Genomic DNA, 10,581 nt, shown 5'->3' with positions numbered 1-10,581 from the left:
TCTCTCCCCATAGCCCTGTATCAATCCCCAAACTAATCCCACTGTCCCGCTCTCTCCCCGTAGCCCTGTATCAATCCCATAATCTAAACAGACAGAGAAAGATAGAGGGACACACACACACATACCGACACATAGATATATATATATATGTATATATAGAGCGAGAGAGAGAGACACACATGCACACTCTCTCTCTCTAACTCTTTGTCTGTCTCCCGCTCATTGTCTCTCTCTCTATCGCTGTCTCTTTCTTTTTCTCTGACTCTCTGTGTCCCTCTCCCACACTTTCTCTCTCTCTGTCTGTCTCTCTTTCTGTCTCGCTCTCTCTATCTCTGGCTGCCTATCTCTCTCGGTCTCTCTCTCTCTCGCTATCTCTTTTTCTCTGTCTCTTTCTGTCTCTATCTCTCTATCTCTTTTTGTCTGTCTGTCTCTCTGTTTTTCTCTCTCTCTGACATCCTCTCTCCGTCTCTCTCTCTGACTCTCTCGCTCTGTCACTCATTCTGACTCTCTCTCAGTCTGACTCTCTCGCTCTGTCACTCAACTGACTCTCTCTCTCAGTCCGTCTCTCTTGCTGTCTGCCTCTTTCTCATTCACTCTCGATGTCCCTCTCTCTCTGAGTTTCTCTATCTCCCTTTGTCTGCCTATCTCTGCCCCCTCTCTCTCTCCATCACTCCCTCTCTTTCTCCATCTCTCTCTCTCTCTATATCCCTCTGTCTCTCTGTGTATCTTTCTATAACTCTTTCTCTCTCTCTCTGTCTCTCACTCTCCCACTCGCTGTCCCTCTCTGTCTGTGTCTCTCTCTCGCTCTGTCTGTCGATCTCGCTCTGTCTCTCTCTCTGCCTCTTTCTCTCCCTCGGTCTCTCTCTCTGTCTCTGTCTCTCACTCTCGCTTGCTCTCTCTTACCCTCAGTCTCTCTCTCGCTCTGTCTCTCTCTCTCAATCTCTCTCTATGTCTTTCTTTCTCTCTCTCTGTCTCTCTGTCTATGCCTCTCTCTTTCTCTCTCTCTCACTGCCTCGATCCTGCTCTATATATCTCTTTCTCTCTATCTCTCTCTCAGCCTGTCTCTCTCCCTTTCTCTCTTTTTCTCTCTCTCTCTCAGTATATCTCGCTCTGTATTTTTCTCTGTCTCTCTCTCTCTGTCTACCTCTCTCTCACTCTCTATCTCTCTCACTGCATCTCTTTGTCTCTCTCTCTCTCTGTGTTTCTCTGTCTGTCACCCTCTCTGTGTCTCTCTCTCTCACTCGCTTGCTCTCTCTCTCTCTCTGTCTCTCTCTCCATCTGTCTATATATCTCTCTCTTGCTTTCTCTTTACCTGTCTCTGTTTTTCTCTCTCTCAGACTTTCTCTCTGTCTCCCTCTCTGCCTTTCCTTCTCTCACACTCTCTCTCTCTTTCTCTCTGTCTCTCTCAGTCTCTCTGTCGTTCTATCTTTCTCTCCCTCTCTCTGTCACTCTATCTATCTCACTTGCTCTCTCTTTCTGTCTCTCTGGCTGTCTGTCTACCTCTCTGTCTCTCTCTCTCTCTGACTCTCACGTTCATTCTCACTCTCTCTCTCTCTCTCTCTCTCTCTCTCTGTCTCTCTCTCTCTGTCTCTCACTCTCTCTGCCTATGTCTCTCTCACTCTTTTTCCTTCTCTGTCTGATTCGCTCTCTGTCTCGCTCTCTCTCCCTATCTCTCTCTCTCTCTCTCTGTCTCGGTAACACGAATCCTGGTGTAAAATGGTCATCACGCATCTCATGTAAAATGGATGCTCAATCTCACCCAAACTAATCCCACTGTCCTGCTCTCTCCCCATAGCCCTGTATTAATCCCAAAACTAATCCCACTGCCCCGCTCTCTCCCCATAGCCCTGTATCAATCCCCAAACTAATCCCACTGCCCCGCTCTCTCCCCATAGCCCTGTATCAATCCCAAAACTAATCCCACTGCCCCGCTCCCTTCCCCTTGTCCTGTATCAATCCCCAAACTAATCCCACTGCCCCGCTCTCTCCCCATAGCCCTGTATCAATCTCCAAACTAATCCCACTGCCCCGCTCTCTCCTCATAGGCCTGTATCAATCCCCAAACTAATCCCACTGCCCCGCTCTCTCCCCATAGTCCTGTATCAATCCCAAAACTAATCTCACTGCCCCGCTCTCTCCCCAACGCCCTGTATCAATCCCAAAACTAATCCCACTGACCCGCTCTCTCCGCATTGGCCTGTATCAATCCCCAAACAAATCCCACTGCCCCGCTCTCTACCCATAGTCCTGTATCAATTCCGAAACTAATCCCACTGTCCCGTTCTCTCCCCATAGTCCTGTATCAATCCCCAAACTAATCCCACTGCCCCGCTCTCTCCACCTAGTCCTGTATCAATCCCCGAACTAATCCCACTGCCCCGCTCCCCATAATCCTGTATCATTCTCAAAATTAATTCCACTGCCCCGCTCTCTCCCCATCGGCCTGTATCAATCCCCAAACTTATCCCACTGCCCCGCTCTCTCCCCATAGTCCTGTATCAATGCTCAAACTAATCCCACTGCCCCGCTCTCTCCCCATAGGCCTGTATCAATCCCCAAACTAATCTCACTGCCCCGCTCTCTCCCCATAGTCCTGTATCAATCCTCAAATTAATCCCACTGCCCCGCACTCTCCCCATAGGCCTGTATCAATCCCCAAACTAATCCCACTGCCCCGCTCTCTCCCCATAGTCCTGTATCAATCCCCAAACGAATCCCACTACCCGCTCTCTCCCCAGAGTCCTGTGTCAATCGCAGAATCTATGCATAGAGAAAGATAGAGACACACACACACACTCTCTCTCTCTCTCTCTCTCTCCCTCTGTCTCTCACTCTCTCTCGCTCACTCTCTCTCGCTCACTCTCTCTCTCTCTCTGTCTCTCTCTCTCTTGCTTTGTCTTTCCGTGTCTCTGTTTTTCTCGATCTGTATTTCCCTCTCTATCTCTGTCTGTCTCTCTCTTTCTATCGCTCTCTCTGTCTCTCTTTCTGTCTCGCTCTCTCTCTCTATCTCTGTCTCTCTCTTTGTCTCTCTCTCTCTGTCTCTCTCTCTCTTTGTCTGTTGGCCTTCATAGCTAGAGGATTTGAGTATAGGAGCAGGGAGGTCTTACTGCAGTTGTACAGGGCCTTGGTGAGGCCTCACCTGGAATATTGTGTTCAGTTTTGGTCAAATCTGAGGAAGGATGTTCTTGCTATCGAGGGAGTACAGCGAAGGCTCACCAGACTGAATCCCGGGATGGCAGGAGTGACAAAGGAGGAGAGACTGGATTAACTGGGCCTTTATACACTGGAGTTTAGAAGAATGAGAGGGGATCTCACAGAAACATATAAACTTCTGACGGGACTGGACAGGTTAGAGGCAGGAAGAATGTTCCCGCTGTTGGGGAGTTCCAGAACCAGGGGTCACAGTCTAAGAATAAGGTGTAAGCCATTTCTGACCCAGATGAGGAGTAACTTCTTCACTCAGAGAGTGGTTTTCCTGTGGAATTCTCTACCGCAGCGAGTTGTTGATGTCAATTCATTGGATATATTCAAAAGGCAATCGGATATGGCCCTTACAGCCAAAGGGATCAAGGGGTATGGAGAGAATGCAGGACAGGGGTACTGAGGGAATGATCAGACATGATCTTGTTGAATGGTGGTGCAGGCTCGATGGGCCGAATGTCCTGCACCTGTACCTATTTTTTTTGTTTCTACGTTTCTATGTCTATCTGTCTCTCTCTGTTTTAAACTCTCTCTGAATCTCTCTCTCAGTCTCATTCGCTCTCTCTGTCTTGCTTTCATTCTCTCTTTCCTTCTGTCTCTCTCTATCTGTCTCTCTCTCTCTCTCACTCTCTCGATGTCTCTCTCTCTCTCTTTCTCTCTGCCTCTCTATATATCTCTGTCTCTCTATCTCTCTCTGTCTCCCACTCTCTCTGTCCCTCTCTCTCGCTCTCTCTCGCTTTCAGTCTCACTGTCTCTCTCCCTCTCTGTATCTGTGTCCCAGTCTCTCTCTCCCTCTCTGTATCTCTGTCAGTCTCTCTGTCTCCCTCTCTCCGTCTTGCTTCCTCACTCTCTCCCTCGCTCACAATTTCTATCCATCCATCTCTCTTTCACTTTTTCCTCTGTCTCTGCTGCTGTCCGTTTCCGATCTCTCTCTTTCTTTCTCTTTTCTGCCAACACGCTCCCTCTATCCCTAATTCTCTCACTGCTTCTCCTTGTCCACCTCTCTTTTTCTCTCTCCCTGTCTCTCATTCCCATTCTGATGTTTCCTTGATTGAAAAGTACCCTGACATATTGCAGCCTGACTGTTTAAACCCACAGCAAGAAATCACATTTCTGGGACATTTTTGATTTGCTAACCATCCAATTGTGGCTTGGAATGTGTGGGGTAAATCTAGTTTCTCCATCTGAAAACTGTGAGTGTTTCAGATTGAGCAGTATATGGGATCAAAGGCTGATTCAGACAATGCTGCTTTGTGGAACGGTGCGATATCTTCGCAGGGCAGGACATGGGGAAGTTTTGTTGGTTTGAATAAGGTGTAAATACGATTGTGTCGCCCCCTCACAGATACACAGGATTGACGCTGTTTACCATCAATGCCCTGAAAGAATGAAATAGTTCAACAATTGTGACTGACTTCAAACTCATCAAACACATGAAGGACCCAGAGACTGGGACCAATACACAAAGCCCCGAGCCCAGACAGGCAAACCAGGTTTGTTCACAGATCACCCAGACACGTGTCCTGGTGTAAAATGATCACCACGCATCTCATGTAAAATGGGTGCTCAATTTCACCCAAACTAATCCCATTGCCCCGCTCTCTCCCCATAGTCCTGTATCAATCCCCAAACTAATCCCACTGCCCCGCTCTCTCCCCATGGTCCTGTATCAAACCGCAAACTAATCCCACTGCCCCGCTCTCTCCTCATAGTCCTGTATCAATCCTCAAACTAATCCCACTGCCCCGCTCTTTCCCCATAGTCCTGTATCAATCCTCAAACTAATCCCACTGCCCCGCTCTCTCCCCATAGTCCTGTATCAATCCTCAAACTAATCCCACTGCCCCGCTCTCTCCCCATAGTCCTGTATCAATCCCCAAACTAATCCCACTGCCCCGCTCACTCCCCATAGTCCTGTATCAATCCCCAAACTAATCCCACTGCCCCGCTCTCTCCCCATAGTCCTGTATCAATCCCCAAACTAATCCCATTGCCCCACTCTCTCCCCATAGTCCTGTATCAATCCCCAAACTAATCCCACTGCCCCGCTCTCTACCCAGAGTCCTGTATCAATCCCCAAACTAATCCCACTGCCCCGCAGTCTCCCCATGGCCCTGTATCAATCCCCAAACTAATACCACTGTCCCGACCTCTCCCCATAGCCCTGTATCAATCCCCAAGCTAATCCCACTGTCCCGACCTCTCCCCATAGCCCTGTATCAATCCCCAAACTAATCTCACTGCCCCGCAGTCTCCCCATAGCCCTGCATCAATCCCCAAACTAATCCCACTGTCCCGACCTCTCCCCATAGCCCTGTATCAATCCCCAAACTAATCCCACTGCCCCACTCTCTCCCCTTAGCCCTGCATCAAACCCAGAATCTATACAGAAAGAGAGAGAGAGTAGATACACAGACACTCTCTCTCTCTGTCTCTCTCTATGTCTCTCACTCTTTGTCTCGCTCTCTGTCTCTCTCTCTGTGTCTGTCTCTCTCTCTGTGTCTGTCTCTCTCCCTGTCTCTCTTTATCTGGCACTCTCTCTCTGTCTACCTCCCTCTCTCCCTGTCTCCCTCTCTGCATCTCTCTCGCTCTCTCTCTCTCTTTGTCTCTATCTGTCACTCTCTCTGTCATTGTATCTCTCACTCTCTCTCTCTCTCTCTCTCGCTATCTGTGTCTTTCTCTGTCTCTGTCTCTGTTTCACTCTCTCTGTCTCTCACACTCTCTCTCTGTCCATCACTCTCTCTCTCCATCACTCTCTCTATGTATCTCTCTGTAACTGTCTCTCTCTCTGTCACTCTGTCCCTCTCTCTCATTGCCCTGTTTCAATCCCCAAACTAATCCCACTGCCCCGCTCTATCCCCATAGCTCTGGATCAATCCCCAAACTAATCCACTGTCCCGCTCTATCCCCATAGCTCTGTATCAATCGCGAAATTAATCCCACTGCCCTGCGCTCTCCCCATAGCCCTGTATCAATCCCAAACTAATCCCACTGCCCCGCTCTCCCTCACTCTATGTCTCTCACCCTCTCTCTCTCTCCCTCTCTATCTCTCTCTAACTCTCTGTCTCTCTCTGTCTCCCTCTCTCTCTGTCTCCCTCTCTCTATGTCCGTCTCTCTCTCCAACTCTCTCTCTCTCTCTCTCTCCCTCTCTGTCTCTCTCTCTGCCTGTATCATCTGTGAACACACAATAACTTGACCCCGAGCGGATAGGGTCAGGAGCAGAGGTCAGAGGTCGGGAGTTAGAAAATGTGATACCAAATGACACATTGTAAATCCCAGTGAGACTGTAAATAAACCGATACAAATATAAAATGTGAGAAGACTTTAATAAAAAGTAAACGCAGACAGCAGCTCCATCCCCGCCCTTTCTCATCACTGCCCCGCTCCTTTGTATTAAAAAGCAGCAATAAGTTGTGCTCTGAAAGTGAGCACATTGCTCAGGTATCAGCACCACGCACCATTGGTGATGGGTAATACACAAACTATCTCTCTTCACACAGACCCGGAGTTTGTAAACCTTCGCTTTAAAGGGCTGAATGTTCACATTTCCTCCGTGCGGGCTGTAAAACTGGAGCCGATACCCTAACACCCGAGTTGTGGGAGGAAAAAGTGAGAATTCACCCCAGAGTGTTTAACCTTCCCTTGCAGTCCATTGTAGACCACTGACAGTCAGGAGATGGGGATAGTGAGCTGGGCAAAGGTCTGTAAAGTTTTACAGTACAATATCACCAGCTGCTGGTGTACATCAGTACTGCAGTAATACCAACATTGGAGAGACATTCGCTTCATTTCACAATTCAGACAAGGTCTTTCTTCACAACTGAGAGATAATTGGATCAGAGAGAAGGCCGTAAAATAAACAGGGGCCTGGAAAGCTGGCATTAAAGCCCCTCACCTTTCTGAGTACATAACTCACTCAGAGAATTGCGAACCTGTGGAATTCTCTGCCTGACTCCAATGACTGAGTGAATCCCTTCCCACACTCAGAGAGGTGAACAGTCTCTCCCCAGTGTGAACTCGCTGGTGTGTCAGCAGGTGGGATAACTGAGTGAATCCCTTCCCACACTCAGAGAGGTGAACGGTCTCTCCCCAGTGTGAACTCACTGGTGTATCAGCAGGTGGGATAACTGAGTGAATCCCTTCCCACACTCAGAGAGGTGAACGGCCTCTCCCCAGTGTGAACACTCTGGTGTATCAGCAGGTGGGACAACTGAGTGAATCCCTTCCCACACTCAGAGAGGTGAACGGCCTCTCCCCAGTGTGAACTCGCTGGTGTATCAGCAGGTGGGATAACTGAGTGAATCCCTTCCCACACTCAGAGAGGTGAACAGTCTCTCTGCTGTGTGAACTCCCCGATGTGTTTATAGCTGGGACAGGTAGTTGAAACGTTTCCCACAGTCCCCACATTTACAGGTTTTTTCTCCAGTGTGACTGCGCTTGTGTCTCTCCAGGTTGGATGATCGGCTGAATCCTTGCCCACACACACAGCACCTGTACAGTTTATCCCCGCTGTGAACAGTGTTTTTTGCTTCCATGGTCAAAGGCCGAAGATATTCAGGTCCCGATGAAACGAGTGACTCTGTCAGATCTGGATGTGATGTTTGGTTCGAGCCTCTGGTCGACAAATCCTCCGCATTTAATACCCTGTAAAGTGAACTTCTGTAAAGTAAAGTGAAAGAATAACAATAGAACATAAGAAATAGGAGCAGGAGTAGGCCATACGGCCCCTCGAGCCTGCTCCACCATTCAATAAGATCATGACTGATCTGATCATGGACTCAGCTCCACTTCCCTGCCCGTTCCCCATAAACCTTTATTCCCATAATCGCTCAAAAATCTGTCTATCTCCGCCTTAAATATATTCAATGTCCCGGCTTCCACAGCTCTCTGGGACAGGAAATTCCACAGATTTATAACCCTCTGAGAAGAAATTCCTCTTCTTCTCAGTTTTAAATGGGCGACCCCTTAATCTGAAACTATGCCCCCTGGTTTTAGTTTCCCCTATGAGTGGGAACATCGTCTCTGCATCCACCTTGTCAAGCCCCCTCAGTATCTTTTATGTTTCAATAAGATCACCTCATTCTTCTTAACTCCAATGTGTAAAGGCCCAAACTACTCAAACCTTTCTTAATAAGTCAAACCCCTCACCTAAGGAATCAACCTCGTGAACCTTCTCTGAACTGTCTGCAATGCAAGTATATCCTTCCTTAAATACAGAGACCAAAACTGCACGCAGTACTCCAGGTGTGGCCTCATCAATACCCTGTACAGTTGTAGCAGGACTTCTCTGCTTTTATACTCTATCCCCCTTGCAATCCCAACTTTTCCAGTCTGTCCAGGTAACTGAAGTCCCTCATCCCTGGAATCATTCTCGTAAATCTTTCCTGCACCCTCTCTAAGGCTTTCATATTCTTCCTAAACTGCGTTGCCCAAAGCTGGGTCTGGATCACTGGAACCTGAGACTAGTCCCTCACACACTGAGCCTCACATTCACACACACTTCAGCTGGGTCTGGATCACTGGACCCTGAGACTGGTCCGTCACACACTGAGCCTCACATTCACAAACACTTCAGCTGGGTCTGGATCACTGGACCCTGAGACTGGTCCCACACACACTGAGCCTCACATTCACACACACTTCAGCTGGGTCTGGATCACTGGACACTGAGACTGGTCCCTCACACACTGTGCCTCACATTCACACACACTTCAGCTGGGTCTGGATCACTGGACACTGAGACTGGTCCCTCACACACTGAGCCTCACATTCACACACATTTCAGCTGGGTCTGGATCACTGGACCCTGAGACTGGTCCCTCACACACTGAGCCTCACATTCACACACACTTCAGCTGGGTCTGGATCACTGGACACTGAGGCTGGTCCCTCACACACTGAGCCTCACATTCACACACACTTCAGCTGGGTCTGGATCACTGGACCCTGAGACTGGTCCCTCACACACTGATCCTCACATTCACACACACTTCAGCTGGGTCTGGATCACTGGACCCTGAGGCTGGTCCCTCACACACTGACCCTCACATTCACACACACTTCAGCTGGGTCTGGATCACTGGACCCTGAGACTGGTCCCTCAACACTGAGCCTCACATTCACACACACTTCAGCTGGGTCTGGATCACTGGACCCTGAGACTGGTCCCTCACACACTGAGCCTCACATTCACACACACTTCAGCTGGGTCTGGATCATTGGACACTGAGACTGGTCCCTCACACACTGATCCTCACATTCACACACACTTCAGCTGGGTCTGGATCACTAGACCCTGAGACTGGTCCCTCACACACTGAGCCTCACATTCACACACACTTCAGCTGGGTCTGGATCACTGGACACTGAGACTGGTCCCTCACACACTGAGCCTCACATTCAAACACACTTCAGCTGGGTCTGGATCACTGGACCCTGAGACTGGTCCCTCACAGACTGATCCTCACATTCACACACACTTCAGCTGGGTCTGGATCACTGGACCCTGAGACTGGTCCCTCAGACACTGAGCCTCACATTCACACACACTTCAGCTGGTTCTGGATCACTGGACCCTGAGACTGGTCCCTCACACACTGATCCTCACATTCACACACACTTCAGCTGGGTCTGTGTCGAAATCTCGACCTCGGAAAAGAATGACTACGACACTTACAGCTCCGGTAGAAGTTTCTTTAATTTACTTGCGAGCAAGGGGCAGATTACACTCAGTCAAGGGCTAAGTGAACACCTCCGAAATGGTTCAGTTTAACAAGATATTTATACAGTAAAACCCAAGTTCTGGCCTCTCCCTGTGTATTGCTCTGTCTCACAGTTAGTGAATACAGATGAAGAGTTAATTACTATATCCTGGTCCTGACATGGTATCCATATATTTCCTTTTGTTAGGGTTATCAGTTTGCCAGCCGGCCATTACTCCATGAGTCATAGGTAATGGGCTATCACCTGTCTTGTATTGTGTCAGGTAAGTCCAATTTCCTGGTCAGTTTATCTGTTTGCATCAAATGGATGAGGTCTCTGCAAGAGATAATGGCTAGAAGATAAGGGTGAGGTGACATGGAACTTCTGTAGTGTAGTCAATAGGAGAGCACCATGGGGGGAATACTTGTCTCAGCAGGACTTGTCTCCTAGCTGTCTGATGGCCATCAGCCATCTCAAACCAGGTTTAGCTGTTTATGCAAGCTGACTGCTAAAATGCAGAAAGTTCTGGAAGGGCCAAGACTCCATTTTGATATATATATATTGCAAAGGGCACACAAATACTGTATGGTATCAACTTAGATAAAAATACATTTCCACATTCCCCCATTTTGTCCTTCACAAGGACAACTCAATCCATTCTGATCTTGTACAGTCTCT

Source organism: Pristiophorus japonicus, unplaced genomic scaffold, assembly GCF_044704955.1.
Source record: "Pristiophorus japonicus isolate sPriJap1 unplaced genomic scaffold, sPriJap1.hap1 HAP1_SCAFFOLD_456, whole genome shotgun sequence".
Lineage (NCBI taxonomy): Eukaryota > Metazoa > Chordata > Chondrichthyes > Pristiophoridae > Pristiophorus > Pristiophorus japonicus.
The sequence above is the reverse complement of the archived record's forward strand: the minus strand, read 5'-3'. Positions refer to the sequence as shown.